This window comes from Bos taurus, chromosome 16 (assembly GCF_002263795.3).
Source record: "Bos taurus isolate L1 Dominette 01449 registration number 42190680 breed Hereford chromosome 16, ARS-UCD2.0, whole genome shotgun sequence".
NCBI classification, from domain to species: domain Eukaryota; kingdom Metazoa; phylum Chordata; class Mammalia; order Artiodactyla; family Bovidae; genus Bos; species Bos taurus.
The window spans coordinates 55344283-55367759 of NC_037343.1; the positions used below are offsets into that span (position 1 = coordinate 55344283).

Sequence of the window (23477 nt, forward strand, 5' to 3'; positions counted from 1 at the left end):
TCCTTAATTAAGACTCTTTTTTAAGCCAAAAAGATAACTCACTTATCTTTTGAAATCTGTCCTCCTGCTAAAATAATGGCTCCTTTTCATAAAGGAAGTTTACTCCTCCTGTCCCCAGAAGTTATTTTGAGACACAATGACAAATCTGATTGGCAAGTCCTCAATAATCTTGAATGTAAGGGAAAATGTTCACTATAAAAAAAAAAATTAACTTGTGTCTCAGAAATTTATATTCCAGATTGTTAAATACTAATTTATAAAACTCCTGAGGAATTCAATGACATTGAGACATTTTAAGGCACAACACTAATACTGTTTCTTTAATGTATCCTAATTTATTAGTTCTTTCCTTGCTTATATGGAAGCATTTAAGCTTAAATCTTTGTGAAAAGGAGCTAAAAAAAAAAAATTTTACTTCTATCTCTACAATGCTATAAGTAAAAAAAAAAAAAAAGTAACTCAATCCCTGTGCCTATCCTCTGGTCTCTATTTTCTTCTCCCTCACCTCTGAGTTTTCAAATTATCACTTTATCCCAACCACTATTAGTGTATCAACAATCTTCTTATGAAATTCAACAGTCACATCTCAATCCTTATCTTCTTTCTATGTGTTTAGTAATGTTAACCAGCTTCTCCTGCAAATGCTGCCCTTCTGGGCTTCTATAATGGCATACTTTCCAGGTATTCCACTAATTAGCAGGCTACTCCTTACATGTCCCTTTTGAGGGCTTCTCCTTCTCTGCCCATCCTTGCCCTCCACCCATAAATGCAGTTCTTCAGAATTCCTTCCTCAATTCTCCTCTCTACAAAATTTCCCTGAGTGATTTCATCTACTTTCAGCTTTTGACTACCAACTGGATGCTTATGACTTCCAAAATTTCAAGCCACTCTTCTGAGTGCCAGCATCATATAACCAGTTGACTACTAGTCATTCATGTCCAACTGGGGTCTCAAACTATCTCAACCATACCAAACCTTTTGTTCCGTATGTTAATGATGAAGTGACTTACCTATTGAGAGAAGCATGAGTAATCATCCTTCACTATTCAGTTTTCCTCAAACCTGCTCTCCCCTCAACTAACAATCATTATGTCCCATTCATTTTATTTCCTCAGTGTTTTTTGAAACCTTTCCATCCATTTTTAAATCCTTACTTTAGGCTGCCAACATCTCTAACTGGGATTGCTGTGACAATTTCTTAAGTCCATGTTAAAAGTATCCTCAACAGAGCAGGTTCTTTAAAATCAGAGAATATCTTGGGCTTCCCCCCGTCCCCTTTCTTGATATCTTCCCTATGGTTTTAATACAGAAGAAGCCAGCTAATATACAATAGCAAACATATCAAGCTGGAATATTTATGCTTTCACCAACAGAAAGTCAACTGAATTAATAGAAAGCTGCTAGAGAAGAAACCTAGGGCTTTACTATCCAAAGTATCACGTACAGATAAACAAGGATAGATAAGACTTGAATAACACTATAAATCAACTAGACTTAAGACATCCATAGAATGTTCAACACAACAGAACTCTTTAAGTGCTTATGCTTATGAAACATTCTCCAAGATAGACCATATATGCTAGATGATAAGACAAGTCTGAGTAAGCTTAAAAGGATTGAAATCATAAACACTGTAGTCTCTGAATACAATGGAATGAAATTACCAACAAAAAAACCCTTAAACTCACAAATATAGGGAAGTTAAACAACATACTGTTGCCATTTCCTTCTCCAATGCATGAAAGGAAAAAGTGAAAGTGAAGTCGCTCAGTCGTGTCCAATTTCTTAGCAATCCCATGGACTGCAGCCTACCAGGCTCCTCCATCCATGGATTTTCCAGGCAAGAGTACTGGAGTGGGGTGCCACTGCCTTCTCCAATACTGCTAAATAACCTAAGTCAAAGAAGAAATCAAAAGGGAAATTAGAAAATATTTTGAAATGAATGAAAATGAAGATACACCATACCAAAATTCATGGGATGCATTTAAAGTAAGGCTTAGATGGATTTTAATAGCCTTAAGTGTCCATATTAAAAAGAAGAAAGTCTCAAATCAATAATCTTACTTTCCCACCTTAAGACATTGGGGAAAAAAAGATATCTAACACCAGCAACACAATGACAAATTCTCTGTGGCCAAAATATAAGTTCTGAATTTAATATTGTTAAGTAATGCCAATTTTAGATGATTTCTTCCCTAAATACTACAAAAGAGAAACTTATAAACAAAAGACATTAAAAACTTAAAAACCCAAGTATTCTAATATCACAAACAGTTTAATATTAGTTAATGAGGTGTAAATGCAATTTAAAAAAAATCTTGACAGTTCCTTTTTACAATGAATATACATATTTCAACTTGGAAGAGGGAGGTAGAGAGATACTTCAAGGCTGATGTACCCAAATATAAAATCTAGGGTTTTGTTTGATTATTTTAAGCAGATAACTTATAAGCAATCAAGTCTTAACATCAAAGCTAGCAAATAATAGAGGAAACAATTCTCAACTGTATCTTTCAGAGGGCCTCTGGGATACCACTTATTAGTAGCAAATTATGCTGGCATTCCTATCTTTGAAGGAGATTATCACAGGTTCAAGTAATAAGTGAGCAATATGACAACCCAGATAGCGTACTAAAAAGAAAAGACATCTCTTTGCTGACAAGATCTATAAAGTCAAAGCTACAGCTTTTCCAGTAGTCATGTACAGATAGATGTGAGAGTTGGACCCTAAAGAAGACTGACAGCCGAAGAAGTGATGCTTTTGAACTACAGTGCTGGACTCTTAAGAGTCCCACAGACTGGAGATCAAACCAGTCAATCCTAAAGGAAATCAACCTTGAATATTCATTGGAAAGACTGATGCTGAAGCTGATGCTCCAATACTTTGGCCATGTGAGCCTATTCACTGGTAAAGACCCTGATGCTTGGACAGACTGGAGGCAAAAGAAGAGGGCGGCAGAGGATAAGATAGCATCACCGACTCAATGGACATGAATTAGAGCAAACTCCAGGAGATAGTGAAGGATAGGGAAATCTGGAATGCTGCAGTCCATGGGGCTGCAAAGAGTTGGACATGATTTAGCAACTGAACAACAACATAAGCAAATGGAAATTTAAAGGAATGACAAGTTCTAAAATAATAATAGAATGTATGGATGGGTCAAAATATTCTAAAAACTTAGAGTGCTTTATTTTTTAATCCTCATAATAACCTTGCAAAATATTATTACAACTTTGAGAAAATCAGGGCTCAGAAAAGTTAAGCAATGTTCTTAAGATCTCACAGCCACCAAGGGTTGAGATTCCAACCTAGTTTATCTAACTTTACTCTGAAAAAAGTTTTCCCTTAGGTTTTTGAATCATTTCCTGTGACAGTCTGCAAAGATGGCCACAGTTCCTCCCATCCCTTTAGCTACACCCCTTTGTAATTTGACTTTGCTATTCTTTCTATCAAGAAAGAGAATCTTTTCCTCCACTTTGAATCTGGGTGACCTTGGCTTACTTTGAAAACTGTAGTTGAATATAGCATTAGTGATGTTTGTAGAGCTCCAGACAGAACATAAAAGCCTCAAGAAACCTTGCAACTTTCCACTCTTACTCTCTTGGAACATGGTGCCACTATGTGAAGGGCTAGACCTGAGCTAGACCTGAGATGAGACCAACAGAACAGAGAAAAATTGTCCCAGCTCAGACCCCTAGAACAATCAGCCCCAGTTTTAGCTGCCAGATGACTAACCTCTGAGACCAGCAGCAGAACCACCTGCAGCTAACCTAGTTCCAAGCACTAACTCAATTATAAGCAAACAGTTGCTGTTTTAAGCCACTCTAAATTTTGGAGTGGTTTGTTACTCAGCAATAGATTATCTGATTGTTTATATAGTCAAGACACAATTTTACATTTATAAATTTCACTAAAGCCTTTTGAGAAAAGAATAATACTGAATATTCATAGTAGAATCTAAAAGGTTCCCTCAACTGAATTATAAACTTTTAATAAAGTGAATCTCTTCTTTTTATAAGGCCTAAAAATTACCAATATATTTAAGTACCTTCACAAACACCACATGCCTAAATTTAGCTTCTTATTCTTGCAGCATAAATTATCAGTAACTGAGAAGAGCACTCAAGTGTACCAAAATGGTGATATTTTCAAAGCACAGCATGAACAACAAATCCTTAGACTTAACAATATGTACTACTTAGGCTTAATTTGGAGAAGGCAATGGCAACCCACTTGCCTGGGATATCCCATGGACAGAGGAGCCTGGTAGGCTGCGGTCCATGGGGTCGCTAAGAGTCGGATACAACTGAGTGTCTTCACTTTCACTTTTCACTTTCATGAATTGGAGAAAGAAATGCCAACCCACTCCAGTGTTCTTGCCTGGAGAATCCCAGGGACGGGGGAGCCTCGTGGGCTGCTGTCTATGGGGTCGCATATAGACGGACACGACTGAAGCAACTTAGCAGCAGCAGCAGGCTTAAATCTATCTGAATCTTTGTGTTCTATTCCAACCTAATACACTGAAACTGTCATCTATGTAACAGTCCTCCATGTTAATGTGCCAGAGCAGCATTATTAACTTATTGAAAGTGATTCAAATACTCCCAAGTTAGCTGTTATTAGTCTTCACTGGTACAATCTAAAGGCCTAAACTTCCTTACCAGCATCACCTTAGTCATCTTCAACAGGCTATACTTGCTTTCACCCACCTCTAACTTACCTTTACGTACTCCCTGAATCTTTTCCCCCTCTATCCCATATCCCAAAACTGTGTGTGGCGGGGGTGGGATCTGGGTGCTAAGCACTTACAAACCATCTCATTTAATCCTCCAACAACCTTCTGATCAGGTTACAGCAACTTCTATTATTTCTTTGGAAGAGAACCACAAAGCATATTTTATTAGAATATTTCACTGAAAAATAATCAGGGGACTAAAACACAAAGTGAATTTTAATTTTATAAATATTTTAAGATACTTAATATATTGAAATATAACATACATACATAAAAGGTATACAGAGTGTTCAGCTCAATGAATTATCAAAGTAAGCATACCTGTATACCCCGTCCTTCCCAGAAAGCCCCTCACTATCCTTCTCAATCATTATCTCTTTATTCTTGTCAGAGCCCACTGCTATCCTAACTTCTAATATTGTAGATTAATTTTAACTATTTTAAAATTCTATGTAATGAAGTCATCAGCATGTGTTTTCTATTTTGGCTTCTTTCATTCAACATATTTGTTAAGGTTGTTTTTCCTACACTTACATTACTAAACTGTTACAAAACATTCCAGTTAAACTACAATTAGAAAGCAAACCTTCATGAACTCATTTTTGGAGTACTGATGATATTTGATTTTGAATGAAGCAAATTTCTAGTGCTGAACTAGAAGGAAAACACCAGGTATCAAACAACAAAACTGGAGAACAAAGAATTCCCTCTTTACTCAAGAAAACAAAGCAACACATGTGTTACACTAATAGCCCTCAGTCCAGTTCAGTCGCTCAGTCGTGTCCAACTCTTTGCGGCCCCATGAATCACAGCCCTAGGCCTTTACTTTTACTTGTTTCTACCTTTTTCTTCCTGAGGGAGCTTGTGTCCTAGACTTCCTTGTGGAACTTCGTAGCTACCACAGGGCTCTGACTGAGTCTAGAACTGGGCAGCAAAGAAAAAACAGGCACATGTATTCAGAATAGGTAAGCTTCAAAGGCAATGTGCTTCTTTTGCAATGGGTGGGTGATACTTAGTGCACACTCTGACCTAGGGAATCTTTGTGTTAAAGATATAACCTATTTAATAATAGCAAAATAACAATAACATTCGTACTATTAAAATGTCCCCATAATCTACTGGCCAAGGCCTAAGGACATTTTTATCACTGTTTATTTTAGTGAAATATGCCTAAAAGAATTCAAACTATTTCCAGAACACAAAGTCACAAGGATATTCAACTGCACATACTTGAAAAAGAATGCTTAAAAAAAAAGTATAGATTCATTTTCCACTTTAGAACTATTTCTAGACTGTTAATCTCAGGTAAACTTCTATTTTGAAGAGTTTAAAAGAATGAACCAATTGCTACATGGAGTCCAAACCCAGAAGCCTACAGCTACAATGTATCTTATTTACATATATCAAGTGGTTTGAAAAAGCCATATAAATTGTAAAAAGATATTTTGCTGTTCCCAAGTAGTAGCTCAGAGAAGGCAATGGCACTCCACTCCAGTACTCTTGCCTGGAAAATCCTGTGGACGGAGGAGCCTGGTGGGCTGCAGTCCATGGGGTCGCTAAGAGTTGGACACGACTGAGTGATGTCACTTTCACTTTTCACTTTCATGCATTGGAGAAGGAATTGGCAACCCACTCCAGTGTTCTCGCCTGGAGAATCCCAGGGACTGGGGAGCCTGGTGGGCCGCCGTCTATGGGGTCGCACAGAGTCCGACACGACTGAAGTGACTTAGCAGCAGCAGCAGCTACTGTTAGAGAACCTACTGATTTGTTACTACTGTACCAGAATTAAACACAAACATTTCCTCCAAAATAGGTAACAATGATCTCTGAGGGAATAAATACGTGCTTAGGTCTGTGTAGTGTGTGGAACAGGCAACAGGACAAAAGGATGGGATACGCCAAACCGCCATGGGTTATACAACAAACAAATCTAATTTTACATGCTATTCTTTCATAAAATAGGGGGCCTCCTTTCTTATCTTGGAGAAGGCAATGGCAACCCACTCCAGTACTCTTGCCTGGAAAATCCCATGGACGGAGGAGCCTGGTAGGCTGCAGTGCATGGGATTGCTAAGAGTCGGGCAGGACTGAGCGACTTAACTTTCACTTTTCTAATCTTAAATCACGAACAATTTGTCCCTCTCCCAATCCTGAACTTTCTCCCTATTTCCCTACACATATTATTATGTGAATTCCCTGAGGGAGGGCCTCAGTTGATTACCTTATTTAAAATGGACCCCTCAACCCTAATCATACTACCACCACAATCTGTGCTTCCCATCTCATTCCTGATTAATTTTTCTCCAAAATACTTCTCACCATTCAATATGCTGTTTCTCTTATTTTGCTACAGTGTGGAACTGCCACTAGTAAAATTTAAGTTCCATGAAGACAGAGATTTTTGTTTGTTTCTCTCTCTCATCGTTTTTGAGTATATTTTATGTGCCAGGCACTATTCTAAATTTTACATGCATTATCTCACCTAGTCCTCACGATGATCCTATTAGATATCAGATATCATTATATCTTAATATTACAGTTGAAGAAACTCAGCACAAATGTTAGGTAATAAGCACAAGGTCACATGGTAATTAACTTGTCTCTATGTTTTTAAACTGGTAATGCCTTCTGTAGCCTTTGTTTCTTTAGTTACCTCACTACACAACGTGACACTCAATGTACACAACCTAGTAATCTGGTAAGCATCCTAGATTCCACCCTCTTCTACCTTCATTAAAAATTTTATATCATTTCTTACATCTGTATCTTCCTTTCTATCTCTCTTTCTATGATTGAAGGCTGTATTCATTCATTCATTCAAAAATTACTTACTGAGCACTGACCAAGTGCCACACACTGTCTTAGGATCTGAAGATGTAGTTCCTAGTGAAACAAAGTCCCTGCTCTCATACAGGATATATATAGTCTCTCTCACCTGGATCACACAGTGACCTTCTAAGTGATCTGTCTCCAGCTTTGTCTTCCTTCACCCTCCTCACAGCAGCTGGTCATTCACTTATGGTTTTCTTCTATGACCAAAAACAAAAGCAATAAAAAAGGACAATAACTTGAAAGATCCTCTTTCACAAGAGGATATCAAAATGGCCAATAAGTGTATCAGATACTTCTAAGAATCATCACAAGGGGAGTTTAAAGTAAAATGGCAATGAGAAACTATACCTAGCAGAATGGCTAAAAAAAAAAAAACTAACTGACAATACCACATATTAAAGGCTATATGAGCATGCAAAATTCTCATACAATGCTGCTAGCAGTGTGAACTGGTACATTTGGAAAACTGGCAGTAGCCTCTTAGATTAAACAAAAGCCGACTAAGGACTCCCAAATTTCACTGCCAGAGGAATGACTACATATGGTTACCAAAAAACGTATGCAATAATGTTCATAACAGCTTTACTCATAAAATGCCAAAAACAGACTGTAAACAATCCAAATGTTCATAAACAGTAGAGTGGATAAACTGTGACAATTTCATACAATGGAATACTATACAGCAAAAATAAAAATAGAACAACTGATCTACTGTTAAATATAACATGGCCAAATTTCAGAATACTACAATCAACAAAGCCAGATACAAAACAGCACCTTCTGCAGGATTCAGTTTATAGAAGGAGCAAAAAGAATACATGATGTACGATTTAGAAGAAAAACAGACTATGGTGCTAGAAGTGAGAATTTACTCTTGGGAAAGTTGGGAAACACTGGGGAGGAGAAAGAGTAGAAAGAATTCTTAGGTGCCAGAAACACTGAGTATCTTGATCTGGATGGTGGTTACACAAGTGTACATACATAAAAAGTCATCAAGATGTACACCTATGATTTTTGCCCTTTAGTGGGTGTGTTTTGTACCTCAAACATAAAACAAAAACAAAAAAAAACACAACTCTTTGATGGTGCCTTAGCAGAATTGATCCCAACTGCTTGAACACGTCATACAAGATCCCTGGGTTGTGGCCCCTACCTACCTCTCTAGCTTTATTTTTCATCACCATCTGCCTCAGGTTTTATATTTTAGCAACAAAAGTATGAAGATTTCCCCACACACAACATACGCTTTTTCACTCTAGGTCTTGTCTGGCTCAAATAAGTTAGGGATGTTAAACCCCTATTCACCCTTTAAGTCTCATTCAATTCAGGAAACTCCAGAAATCTCTTTAAAGCCCAGTATATATTAGGTTGCCCCTCTGATGGCTCCAATACATTCTAAACTTTATCTATAAGAGAAAATCCATACTGTTGTATACTGCAGTATGCCATTTCATTATTGTTTAGTTGTTCAGCTGTGTCTCTTTGTGACCCCATGAACTGTAGGCCACCAGACTTCTCTGTCCATGGAATTTTCCAAGCAAGAATACTGGAATGGGTTGCCATTTCCTCCACCAGGGGATCTTCCCAACCCAGGGATTAAACCCACATCTCCATGTCTTCTGAATGACAGGCAGATTCTTTACCACTGAGCCACTGGGGAAGCTGCTCCATGGCACATATCTGCTCAATAATTTTTAAATGATTGAAAAATATCACTACCTGATTGTGGCATGTTTCACATTTCTAAAGATAGTGCTGGACAAGTCACATGAAAGGTAAGAGTGCAGAATATATCACATTGGTTCTATTTTTATAATTCTGGTACTTAATATTTAGAAGAAAGTATACCTCCAAAATTAACCACATTCTTAAAAATATCTATAAATGAGGCAAAGCTAAAACTGAAGTAACAGATTAAAAAGTTAAGGATAAAGAAGCTAATCTGAAAAGACTATATATTGTGTGACTCCAGCTACACAATATTAGATTCCACAGAAACATATGAAAAGATACTTCATATCATATGTTATCAGGGAATGCAAATTAAAACAATAAAACATCACTACACACTATTAGAATGGCCAAAATCTGGAACACAGACAATATCAAATGCTGACAAAGATTCGGGGCCAACAGGAACTCTAATTCATTGTGGATAGGAAGGCAAAATAGGCCAGTTAACTTGGAAGACAATTTGGCAGTTTCTTACAAAACTAAACATATTCTTACCATACAATCCAGCATGACTCTCCTTGATATTTACCCAAAGGAGCTGAAAATTTGTATCCACACTAAAATCTGCATGTGGGTATTTACAGCAGCTTTATTCATAATTGCAAAACTTGGAAGCAATCAACCAAGACGTCCACCAGTGAATGGATAAATAACTGTGGTACAATCAGACAATGGAATATTATTCAGTTCTAAAAAAAAAATAAATGAACTACCAAGCCATGAAGAGACATGGAAGAAACTTGAATGCATATTACTAAATGAAAGAAGAATGCATATTGTACAAATCCATAGAATGTACAACACCAAGAGTGAACCCTAACCCTAATATAAACTATAGATTTAAACATCAATTTTAAGTTTATCAATTATAATCAATGTACCACTCTGGTGGTGAATGTTGATAATAAGGGTGGCTATGCATGGGTTGGGGAAAACTTGGTACCTTCTCAGTTTTACTGTGAACCTAAAACTGCTCTAAAAACAAACAAAGTCTTTTTAAAGCTAAAAAGAATATTTTAAAAAGTTAATAACTGAATTTGAAATCTTCCTTCTCCTTTGCCACTTATCATTTTGTCATTATACAGCTGTGAAGATGAGTAAAGTTTTAATACTCTGAATACGGTGAATTAACTAATAATGCATGTCAATCATTAGGGGAATAAGTGCTACAGCTTCAATATTTAAAGGTGTTTTCAAGAGATTATCTGTTCTAAGCTACTCTTAAATGCTTTTAAAGAGATTTAAATATTACATTTTCTATCCTAAGGATTTTCTTATTCAAAAAACCCTCTCTCCCTCCTCCTCTCCTTTTTAAAGCAGGAGAAAGAGAATAAATTGAAAGGAACTTTTGTGACCTTATGAGTAGATTTTATCAACTGCAGACTAACATAATAAAATGACATTTTCAAAAAACTTGACTCAGGTAACTCATAACTCAACTTTTCTAAATGTATGAAGAGCCTTACATTTTTTAAAAGTTTTTAATAAATTTAAAGAGAGGCTAGATTCAAGCAAAGAGTGACAGTTTAATCAAAACAGTAATTAATGTAAAAACTGACATATAAAACATGGGTTTTAAGAGCAGTAATTACAGGGAAAGCATTTCAAAATGAAGGTTAAAATTCAGGCTTTTTTTTTAATACAGTACTTAAACATGCAAGACTACTACTCTTTTAACAGAATGTCTTCACAAAAATGAACTTTTGAGCAAGCATAACTATCCATAACCTCAGATACGGAGATGACACCACCCTATGGTAGAAAGTGAAGAACTAAAAAGCCTCTTGATGAAAGTGAAAGAGGAGAGTGAAAAAGTTGTCTTGAAGCTCAACATTCAGAAAACTAAGATCATGGCATCTGGTCCCATCACTTCATGGTAAATAGATGGGGAAACAGTGGAAACAGTGTCAGACTATTTTTTGGGGCTCCAAAATCACTGCAGATGGTAATTGCAGCCATGAAATTAAAAGACACTTGCTCCTTAGAAGGAAAGTTATGACCAACCTAGATAACATATTCAAAAGCAGAGACATTACTTTGCCAACAAAGGTCCGTCTAGTCAAGGCTATGGTTTTTCCAGTGGTCATGTATGGATGTGAGAGTTGGACTGTGAAGAAAGCTGAGCGCCAAAGAATTGATGCTTTTGAACTGTGGTGTTGGAGAAGACTTGAGAGTCCTTTGGACTGCAAGGAGATCCAACCAGTCTATTCTAAAGGAGATCAGTCCTGGGTATTCTTTGGAAGGACTGATGCTAAAGCTGAAACTCCAATCCTTTGGCCACCTCATGCGAAGAGTTGACTCACTGGAAAAGATCCTGATGCTGGGAGGGATTGGGGACAGGAGGAGAAGGGGACGACAGCGGATGAGATGGCTGGATGGCATCACTGACTCGATGGACGTGAGTTTGAGTGAACTCCAGGAGTTGGTGATGGACAGGGAGGCCTGGAGTGCTGCAATTCAGTGATAGACAGGGAGGCCTGGTATGCTGCGATTCATGGGGTCACAAAGAGTTGGACACGACTGAGCGACTGAACTGAACTGAACTAAACCAGTGTACAGTGAAGGTCAAATCAAGACCATACACAGTATGGCTATTTTCAGCAAAAGCAGAGGTACAGCTTACCCCAAAAGAAAAGCAAAAGAGACTGACACAAGGCTTTCCATTTTTCAAGCTCTGGAAACTTGAACATGATAATCTGAAGAATGTTTAAGAAGATACAGGTTTATGTGGTAACCAAATTGGATGTTACAAAGTATTTGAATAGAATATAAACTACACCAGGGGCCAACAGAGAATTTTGGATGGCAACAATGTTCAGTTAAAATTCTATTCACTCTTACCAGCTAATATTCATATTAGTACAGGAAATTAATTTTTATTAGACAAAGTGGGTCATACACAGAGCAAAAAAGTTTTTCCATCATAACTGAATTATAGAGAAGAATCAGTGAAATAAATTTCATTTTCAAGTTCTCATTTTTTAAAGAATTAGTACATCATTATTTATTAAATCTATAGCTATAACCTCTACAGTTTTGATATAAATCACAGTCCCCAATAAACTCTTCAAACGTAACTGCAACTTTAAAATTACTGTAAAAGCAACCCCAACTAGTGGAAATCCCCAGAGAGAACTAGAAAAAGGAGTTCTAGATTCTGATCTAATTTCTGCCAGTTATTAGCTCTGAGACATGTTTACCTTTGATAAGAATTCAAAAGGTGTAGAGAAAAAACGAAGAAAAAGATGACTCTAGATTTTAGGGACAAGAAGAGTGGAGTAAAAGATGATGCCCTGATAGGAAACCACATTATAATGGACAGCATCTGGAAAGGCTGATTCTTTGGGGGAGTAAAGAATTTTAAATTATGTTAAGTTTAGGACTGCTGGCAGCATAAGCCAAAGCACTGAAAATGTAGGCTTAATGACAAATTGAGGCTCTGTAGGTAAATTCTCTGTGAGAGTGAATGTAAATGGAGAATCAGATTTTGACTGGTATCAGCGTTCTTCAATAGAACTTCTTGAGATGATGGAAATGTGCTATATCTGCATTTTCCAATATAGTAGCCACTAGCCACATGTAGCTACATGTAGTGATGGACAAGGAAGCCTGGCATACTGCAGTCCATGGGGTCGCAAAGAGTCAGACACGACTGAGCAACTGAATTGAACTGAGCCACATGTGGCTACTGAACCCTTGAAATGTGGCTGGTGCAACTGAGGAACTAAATTTTAAATTCTGATTTTAATTAATTAAAATTTAAATTTATCCATACAACAGAGCATTATTTAGCAATAAAAAGAAATGAGCTATAAAGTCATGGCGAGACAGGGAAGAATCTTAAACGTACGTTGCTAAGTGAAAGACAATCTCACCCGTAGAACCATACAATACAAATCATGAACTGTAAAGTAAACTATGGACTTTAGTTAATAATTTGTCAATACTGGTTTATCAATTATAACAAATGAACCAAACTAATGTAAGATGTTAACAGAAGTAACTGTGGGGAAAGGCATACATGGAAACATTACTTACAGTGCAGTTTTTCTATAAACCTAAAACTGCTCTATAAGAAAATCTAAATAATCACATGTAGCTAGTGCCTGGTAACAGCACAGGTTCATATTAATGAAAGACTGATGTGGGAAGAAAATGAGAATGGTATTTCATTCTTTACCACCAACTCCACCAGTACACAAGGTTTATTTTTATGTTGAATACTAACATTTGACAGCAGAAAATGTTCAAATATTCTAGATGAATATCTTTCTAAAGTGATTTTTATTAAAATGTAAGAAAGTAACATTTATTGAATGCATACTATACTAAAGATATAAGTTAACTCACTTAAATTTCGAAACAATCCTTTAAGATATTACCATTTCTGTTTTTAGAGACAAAAAATTATACAGTTATATGATAAAAGATGGGAACTAAGATACATCTGACTCCAAAGTCTATGTTTTAATATACTCTGTATATAGTTTTATGATTCCCAAATCACACACATAAGGGAATGTTCCCAAAATGAATCTACCAGGAAGAACAACAGGTTATACTGCAAAATACAATAATTAATTAATTAATTAATGATATACTCAGAAGTCTAAAGTGTCTTTGTATTTCATTGTCCCAAGCTAATGTGATAATGTAGGACTGGATAAATACAAGCTGGAATCAATACTGCTGGGAAAATATCAACAAATATGCAGATGATACCAGTCTAACGGCAAAGTGAAGAGGAACTAAAGAGCCTCTTGATGAGGGTGAAAGAGGAGAGTGAAAAAGCTGGCTTAAAACTCAACATTAAAAAAACAAAGATCATGGCACAAAGTCCCATCACTTCATGTCAAATAGAAGGGGGACAAGTGGAAACAGTGGGCTCCAAAATTACTGCAGATGGTGACTGCAGCCATGAAATTAAGAGACGTTTGCTCCTTAGAAGGAAAGTTATGACCAACCTAGACAGCATACTAAAAAGCAGAGACATCACTTTGCTGATAAAGGTCCATACAATCAAAGCTATGGTTCTTCCAGTAGCCATGTATGGATGTGAGAGTTGGACCATCAAGAAGCTTGAGCGCTTAAGAACTGATGCCTTCAAATCAGGGTGCTGGAGAAGATTCTTGAGTGCCTTTTGGACTGCAGGAGATCAAACCAGTCAATCCTAAAGGAAATCAACCCTGAATATTCATTGGAAGGACTGATGCTGAAGCTCCAATGGGAACAGCTGACTCATTGGAAAAGACCTTGATGCTGGGAAAGACTGAAGGCAAAAGAAGAAGAGGGTGGCAGAGGATGAGATGGTTAGATAGCATCACTGATGCAATGGACATGAGTTTGAGCAAACTCCGGGAGACAGTGAAGTACAGGGAAGCCTGGCATGCTGTAGTCCATGGGATTGCAAACAGTCGGACACAATTTAGAGACTGAACAACAACAACAACGGTGATTTTTTATCTTACTACTCTTCCTGCTGTCCATCTTACCTAGAGTGCCTCTACTCCCACACCTAATTTGCATTTTTAATCTGCTGTGAAATTATATCAAACTTCTTAGAATAACACACAGTGCAAGAGAGGTTCTAAGCCAGTTGCCTTCATATAGATGATTTAGTTCATTAATATTTAATGAAGGCTTTTTGGCTATTTCTTATTCTAAATTGGGATCTGGCCAGATGATACACTGTTTTATAATGAAGCTAAGAATATAATGATCCTGTTTCATTCACAAATCTTACACTAAACCATATTTTCAAGCATAATCTCTAAACATAACCTCATTTAAAGATGTTCTTTTATGATTAAATGTATTAATTTAGCACACTAGCTTTCTAATAAATGTTACTAATAATTCTAATTAAATGTTCTAATAATTATGTTATCAACATAAACGAGGTATATGTAAACATAAATATTTACAAAGAGAGTTGAAATTTTCCTGAAAAAATTCACTAGTAAAAAAAAAAAAAGAAGGGGACTTTGCTGGTGGTCCAGTGGCTAAGACTCCATGCTCCCAAGGCAGGGGACCTAAGTTTGGTCACTGGTCAGGGAACCATATCCTACACCTGCAACTTCGACCAGGTGCAGCCAAATAAATAAATATTTAAAAAAAAAAGAGAGAATAAGAGAAAGCAGGAATTTTACGGCATTGAATTCTAAATATATCTATATAATTTTTTAAATCACTTTTAAAGTTGCTCTTAAAACACTTAATAATTAAATTTTCCCTAAAAGAGATGAAATTAGCATCAAAATTTAAATTTTTCTTCCCTGCTTAGAGCTTTTGTATCTGTAAAGTATTATAAATCTTTAACAGATAATATAAAATCTGTATTTCACTTCTCATCATAAACATTAAAATTCAAATTTATTAGGGGAAGTACCTAATTTTGAATTTTGGAAAAGAATAAAAGAGTATTTTCAAAGCCCAAAATTGAAGCTTTAAATTCAGCAGTAATTCTAAATTTACAGAAGTCCAACTTTATTATACTTTATTCCAGAAAGAAAAAAAAGTCTGTTTATTTTCTCCCTCAATCAACCAACAAACATTTACAAACCAATTGCTTCTGTTTAACATGCTTTTGGAGGGAATTAGGTATAGAGTTGGAGAAGGCAATGGCACCCCACTCCAGTACTCTTGCCTGGAAAATCCCATGGACGGAGGAGCCTGATAGGCTGCAGTCCATGGGGTTGCTAGGAGTCGGACACGACTGAGCAACTTCACATTGACTTTTCACTTTCATGCATTGGAGGAGGAAATGGCAACCCACTCCAGTGTTCTTGCCTGGAGAATCCCAGGGACAGGGGAGCCTGGTGGGCTGCCGTCTATGGGGTCGCACAGAGTCGGACATGACTGAAGCGATTTAGCAGCAGTAGCAGCAGGTATAGAGTCCGGAGAAGGCAATGGCACCCCACTCCAGTACTCTTGCCTGGAAAATCCCATGGACGGAGGAGCCTGGTAGGCTGCAGTCCATGGGGTCGCCAAGAGCCGGGCATGACTGAGGGACTTCACTTTCACTTTTCACTGTCATGCATTGGAGAAGGCAATGGCACCCCACTCCAGTGTTCTTGCCTGGAGAATCCCAGGGACAGGGGAGCCTGGTGGGCTGCCGTCTATGGGGTCACACAGAGTCGGACACGACTGAAGCAACTTAGCAGCAGCAGCAGCAGCAGGTATAGAGTCAAGACCAAGGTTTTGAAGATTTAGTCAACAAGCAAATCCAAACAGCCTCAAATGTTAGCTGAATAAAAGTCATAAAGTTAGACTCATAAAGATAAAAGACCTTCAATCTAACCAGCACTTTCTACTGTAACTTCAAATAAGTTCTTGTTTATTAATGTTCCAAGTTTATTTTATATATTAAGAAAAAACAAAAGGCAAACAAGTTGCAGACAACAGACTAAGTATTCATTGCTCACAATTGTAGAGAACATTAAAATTTAGTTAATTCTCACAACCCTAATGAATCTGAGAGTTTAAGTACAACTTCTCTGGAGTGATCAAAACAAAAACATCAAAATGCTGTGACTTCCAACTTTTCTCCCATAAAGAATCCCTGGCAGCATGCCTACTGTACTTAGAGAAGAACACAAAGAATGAGGTGGTTTTTGATTCCTAACAATCATATCACAAAGTCTTTTCTTGCAATTTCAATTATACACAGCACTCGTGCTCAATCTTGGCTCAAAGTGATTTTATGTTAAATTCACAGAGACAGAAAGTAGTATGGTGGGTTGCCAGGGACTGGGGGAGGGGGAATGGGGAGTAACTGCTCAATGGGTACAAAAGCTTCCTTTTGGGGTGATAAAATGTTTTGGAATTAGACAGAGGTGGTGGTTGTACAACATTGTGAATGTATTGGCACTGAACTATTAAATATGGTTAATTTTATATTATGCGATTTAAACCTCCATTTAAAAAAATTTATGTTACAACATATAGACCATTTTAGAGTTCTTCAAAAACATTGTTACCACATTCAAATGCTGTTTAGATCTTGGAGATATTTAGAAAAAAAGCATTACAAGCTAAATTATCACCATATATATACAGTAATAGGTGTGTATTGATATCAGTGCTAAAATGCCTGAGAAACATCGAAATATTGCTGACATACTTTGTAAATAATCTCAAAAAATATATAAATGAACCTTGCGATATTTAATCCTCTAGGACAGAACACAATTTTAGTCAGCTCAACTGGGCATGTTAAGGTGAACTCAAAATTACTAAAATTTTTCTCTCAAACCTCAATCAGAAATACTGTAAACTGATGAGAAATGTCTAATATTACATAAAGAGTAAACAAGAATATAAGAAGTAAACAAGCACAAATCTGACCAACACTGGATATAAATAAATATGCTAAAGCTAACTGTCTTGCGGATGTAGCGCAACATCACTTCAGATTGAGTAAACTTCACACATGAAAATGTATAAACTCAACATTAAGAAACTTTGGAGTAAGAAAAATTCCTTTATATAAATGGTTGACAAAATTAATATTATGCTATACCCTCAGAGGCTAGTCCAAATACAGTCTAGACTTTAGGATTAAACAAAAGAGATGGTAATCTTAAAGTAGATCCTAATAGCAGGCTGATTTTGAAATATGTGACTGTCTTGATGCAGGTCAACCTGAGAATTTAAATCCACTTGAATCCAACCCCAAAGAATACCTGAACTCCTGAGCACATACAGGGCCAAAGCTAAACCAGGTCAGCATACCCTGCCAAGGAACATCCTGCTCCGAAGTGTCCACCAAACAAGGATCATTTATCAGTTTATTCTTCACTTTACTGGATACCAACCACATCCAAGATATATGCAAGAAAAGGCTCATCAGGCCCCACCAAACTCCATTTCAAGCTCTAATATCTGGAGATAAAAAATGCTGCAGAATTCTAAATGGTCTATGGCTTTAAAAAATTATAAATGAAGAGCTTCAAATGTAAGCTGACCTGACCTTAACATCATTGAAAGTTACTAAAATCATTTAAAAATCTTCGTATTTATTTCAAAGGTACAATTTAGTTAACAAATTAAAGCCATGAAACAATTACAACATTACCACAAATCTGTTCTATGTAAACAGTATGAGTTTCTATATGTATGGCATTCAGATGTAATAAAACCAAAATCGAGGGTTTTTTCTGTAATTTACATGAGTAAATACTTTCTCAAACTTGTAAGTGAATACTGGCAGGGTACAAATAATGAAAATAGAAAGGATATTAGCACAAAAGGCAAACTCAATATTACAAAACATAGTTCATAGTTTAAAAAAAAGAAATTCGTCATAAAGGAGATGCAAATTTAACCTTGGGACATATGGCAGGAGTAGCAGTAGTAAAACATCTATTAATAAGTTGAGTCACAAGACTTGGGTTTGAGTAAGCTTTTTCATCTATTAATTAAGTGGTCTTTTTGCCAGTTATAGTAGCTTCTCCTTAGACTGAGACTCTTACTATATAAAATGAGAATACCAGCAATACTACAGACGAATTAGGAGGAATAAATGCAAATATTTTTATTCATTTTATAAATATGCTTTGAAAAACTGTAATTTTAGATTTTTAATGTATTAAAAAAAGCCTTTCAAATTTCTTCAAATGAATCAAACATATAGTAACTTTTAATATTACCTCAAAAATACAAAACTAATTCTTAAGCTGTGGTCCCAAAACTTCTTAGAGGAAATTCTTAAATTATCACTTGAGAAAATCTGAATTGACATAATTGGAATAAACATTAATATTGAGGACATGACAATTGAGGGGTCACATCTTAAAACAGCTTGACACAAACAAAAGCACAATTCTCCAAGAGCTTTTTCAATATCGAATAGAAATTGGGACCTAGCCTCAATGCTTGTTGGGTCAGCATCTAATTTCAAACACAAAACCATCAACACTTAAAAATCTTTGTTTTCAGGAAGATGATGAGGCAAATTAGTCCTTAACACAAGATCTGTTTTCACAACAAAGCACACTGACCACTTAAAATTTACAAAATCATAAGTTACTACAATTGTTCTAATAGGTTTAGAGTCACAGATAAATTTAAGTATCAGTCACAGATAAATTTAAGTATCATGATATAGAGATTACTTGCACTCTGTATCAATCTAACACAATTCAGCAAAAAAAAAAAAAAAAAAAAGACTGACTGATTAAATTATAACTTTGAACACTTTAAAAATGTCCCTTTTGAAATGTATTCCCAGAAAATTCATATCAGCAGGAGCCATGTGAAAGTTGTTCTCTCCCCACTACCTAAAAAGTCAAAACATCCGCAACGTTATTTATACTAGACATAAAATGAAAGTCATTCATATTCATCTATTATACTTCAATTCTAAACAATAAAATAGTCCAACCTCCACGTTTATTCAATTGCTAGTCTATTTACCGTGAGTTTTTGTGGAAGAACCAAGGACCAGTGCCTCTCATTAAAGTTCATATAACCTGAAAATGCTCTAAATTACAACAGACATGGACAATTCTAACTAGAAGTTCACCCTAAAACTGTGTAAAAGATATTAACTGGCATATTCTCTGCACAGCACAGGTTCTGTGAAGAACGCAAACCAGTTGGACCATGAGAGTGAATGTTAAATAGTGCAAAGCAGTCTTTCGGACGCATTCAAATATTTTTAATATAAATTTCTCCATACGGCCGTAGAAACTGAAATAGAAATAACTTGGATTATTTCCTCCTTGAGAAATTAAGTTTAGGAGAAATAGTAGTTAATTGTTTTTTTTTTTTTTTTAGTAGTTAATTGTTGACGTTTCAGAAATCACTACACAGGGCAACTATAATGCGTCTTGATAAGCCTAAACATTCAACAGAGAACAGTTGTTTCTACTTTTCGAAAATTGTTAAAAAAAAAAAAAAAAAGACAAGTTCTAGCCTGGCGATGAACCTCTTCTGTCTCCTGAAGAAATGCTTCATTCGGTCTATTTTATCTAGTTAATATTGCTTCTTATGAGGCACACTAATAATTTAAAACGGTTCCTTTGAAGAAAAGTTTTATTCAAACATTACAATTTGTCTCCGCGTTGCCAGTAAGCGGCTTTGTTTCCAGTTTCTGGGACTATTCTGGGATGTCAAGAGTTATATTATTTACCGTTCCAAAAGAGCCCTTGTTTCACTCTCACCCTGGACGCGAACACAATTGATGTTTACAGAGAACCGATGCCTAGAGATGTTTAAAGAGGAACAGTCTTTAGCTCTCTCTCTCTCTCTCCATCCTTTGTCGATAATCACATTTTACCTGGTAGATTTCTTGCTGTTGTGCACTTAATTTTTTTTTTTTAAACACCTGCAAACATAACCGCCCTAGCGCCGCCGGGAAGAAAAAAAGACTACCGGGCTCGCTCTGCAGTAGCTCCAGGCAAACAGACTTCGTAAAACCCACTTGGCCAAGGAAAGGGAGCGCTTAAGGGGTAGGGGAGAGGGAGCAGCCTTGAGGTGCAGGGAGGCAGAGGCGGCGCCTGTTTACAGACGCCTTCACCTCCTCCACCCCCGCAGCCTGAGGGTCCAAAAAGCATCCCCTGGGCGCTCTCTGCTCCCGCCGAGGTCCTCGGACTAACAGAGGGGCTGGGCAGCCTGGTGGCCCCCTCCCTATGGCCGAAGCCTCCCTCGCCCTCCCCACGTCCAGGGCGGCGTCTGTACCTCCCCACGGCCTACCCACCCCTGCAGGCCCTCCCGGCGGCATGCGGAGGCCTGAGGCCTAAAGGACGCCGGCCACTGACAAGCCCCTGGACCACCGGCGAGGTCCGAGACCGGGCGGGCGGACGCCACGGCCGAGGAGCCGAGGGCGGCCGAGGACAGACCCTGCCCCGCCGCGGCCGCCTATTGTTCCCGACGGAGGCCAGGCCGCGGCCGCCCGGCTCCCCACGCCGCCGCCGCCGCCGCCGCCTGCCGCCTGCCGCTCGCTCACCGCGCTGGTCCGAGCAGTAGCTCCTCTCAGCTCCGAGTCCCCGCGGCCGTCGCCACCGCCGGGGCAGCCACCGCTGCCGCCGCTGCCACCGTCGACTCTGACTCTGTCCCAGGCCGCCGGGCCACGGCCGCCGCCGCCACCACCAGCGCCGCCTCCGGCCCCCCACCTGCTGCTGAGGCTGCTCCTGCAGCAGGGGCCATCTTGTTGGTCTGCCTCCTCTTCCTCCTCCTCCTCCTCCTCTTCCTCCGCCCCGTCGCTAGTTGTCCTCGTCCCCTTCCTCTTCCTCGGGCTCCGGCCCGCCCCAGAGACTGGGGCGGAGACGAGGGCGAGGCTCCTCCTTCCGGGGGCGGGCCATGCGGAGGGGGGGCGGGGCGGGCGCGGGAGCAAAGCTCTGAGTCACCCGCCACCAACGCCGTGGAGGGAGGGCGGCGTCGCTCCCCGCCTGGACCCGGCGCGCACCCACGCCCTGAGCTGAAGAACTGGTCCCCCAGCGCCTCGGCGTCCCGCGGGCAAGTGGCCAGACGGCGAGGGTGAATTCGAAAATTTCTGACATTTCCAGCCGGTCCGGCGCTCACCTCTAGTCCCTTGGCTATCTCAACCCGTCCCTCTACTCTTGTTTCTTTTTCACGTCTCTCCTCCTACACCTCAGAAGAATTTGTTCTTATCTCGTTTTATCCTGGTTCTTGATCACATCAGCTTTGCTCTAGTCACTCCTTTTACAGAGTCTCTGAAGAATTCAGCCTCCCAACAGGGCTGAACAGTCCAAAGGCCTGGACACTCGACTGCCTCAAAACGTCTCTCCAGGCCTATGTGACCAATTAACAGCTGTCTGAGGGAGGACAGGAAAAGAACTGGCTCTTAGAAGAAAAAACTCGGATCTAAAAGCTAACCTTGTGGTTATTGAAAGTCTCTTCTCCCTTATGGAAAAGAAGTCATCTTCATTTGGGGTCATGGAAGACCCCTTCAAGACAATTCAGTTTAACCAAACATTTGCTTTTAAGAAAGGAGAGAAATGGGGATTCTTCTTATACCATACAGTCCTAATTTCAAAATAAATCAGCTAGAATAGAGAGAGACGGTCCTCAAATAAGCACGCAATTAATACTCTTCTGCATTATCATCCCTTTGTTTTTTCCTCAGGTCTGGCCAAGAGAAGAGAGATTTTGCTGTCCTGTCCTTTCTTCCCTGCATACATCCCCAACACCAAGAGAAGTACTATATTTAGAGAAGCTTCTGTTTTTAAGCTGATAAATTCAATTACTGTAACAGCCAATGTTTTTATATTATTTGTAAATAATATATCACACACCTTCCTAAATTCTGAGCAGAGAACAGTTCTTTTTAGTTGCTAACACCCTCCTGCTACTCAAATTTCAGCTTCTTTCTAGAAGACCTATTGATGCCTTTATACTGATTGGAATTTAGTCTCTTTGAAGTGGGCTGAATCAGTAACCATCTCTTCAACCCAGTAAATAGTAACCCCAGTCCTGACAAGGGCAAATTTCTAGCTACCATGGAGGGATTAGGTGGATGTGTGCTAATCTAAAGGCTATCTTTTGGATAGCATTTCCCTTCTCAGCCAGGCCTCCCGTCTCCTGCTGGGAAAAAAAGATTAATCTGTTCCTCCAGTTTTTCCTCCTCCTCCCTTCTCACTCCTAGGGAACCTTCCACAACAGAAGGTTTCAGCGGCTGTTGCTAGGCAAACATGCCAACTTCCCTGTTTAGGTGAAGCAAGTAAGCCAACTTTCATTACAGTCAACCTAGATAATGTAATTTATTTGAACTGTTAATAGTTACACCTCAACAGGTAGACCCACTTCAAGGTTCCCTTAAAAAGTAAGATTTTTAAGTTAAATTTATTTTTATTTTGGTTAAAAATAAGTTTTAAATGCAGGGGCTTCCCAAAATTCATTTTAATGATATAGTTAAGAAAACATTTGGCAAAAAAAAAAAAAGACCAGCTTTGAAGAAAACAAGTGTTTGCAATAAAAACTAATCTACAAAAAGTAGTTTATATACTTTGAAGCCCCAGATAGGGTAGATGTATAAAGTGCAGAGAATAATTTATCCCATGAGACTAAGTCTGTTTAGCAGATAATATGGTTATTCGGTGGAAAAAAAAATATATATATCCTGGATTTTATTCCCAAATTAACTCTGTAAGAATTCTAGCTAGTGAATTCAGCACTTTTCCCCCCTGATGCTGCTGTTTAAAATTTTTACTA

At 38.2% G+C, this 23477-nt stretch overlaps 1 protein-coding gene across 6 annotated transcripts in view; it reads right to left on the reverse strand.

Moving 5' to 3' along the window:
* Nucleotides 1–21470, reverse strand: part of RC3H1 (ring finger and CCCH-type domains 1) — a 75770-nt gene extending 54300 nt beyond the window's left edge. For 4 of the 6 annotated variants that reach the window (XM_024976858.2, XM_059875800.1, XM_024976859.2 and 1 more), the window contains exon 1: nt 21253–21470. The gene's annotated coding sequence lies outside the window, so the exon portion shown is untranslated. Of the gene's footprint in view, nt 1–1714; nt 21146–21252 lie in introns of those variants that run through there. The other 2 variants (XM_059875799.1, XM_024976856.2) reach the window with 2 other exon arrangements.
* Nucleotides 21471–23477: the final 2007 nt, after the last annotated feature.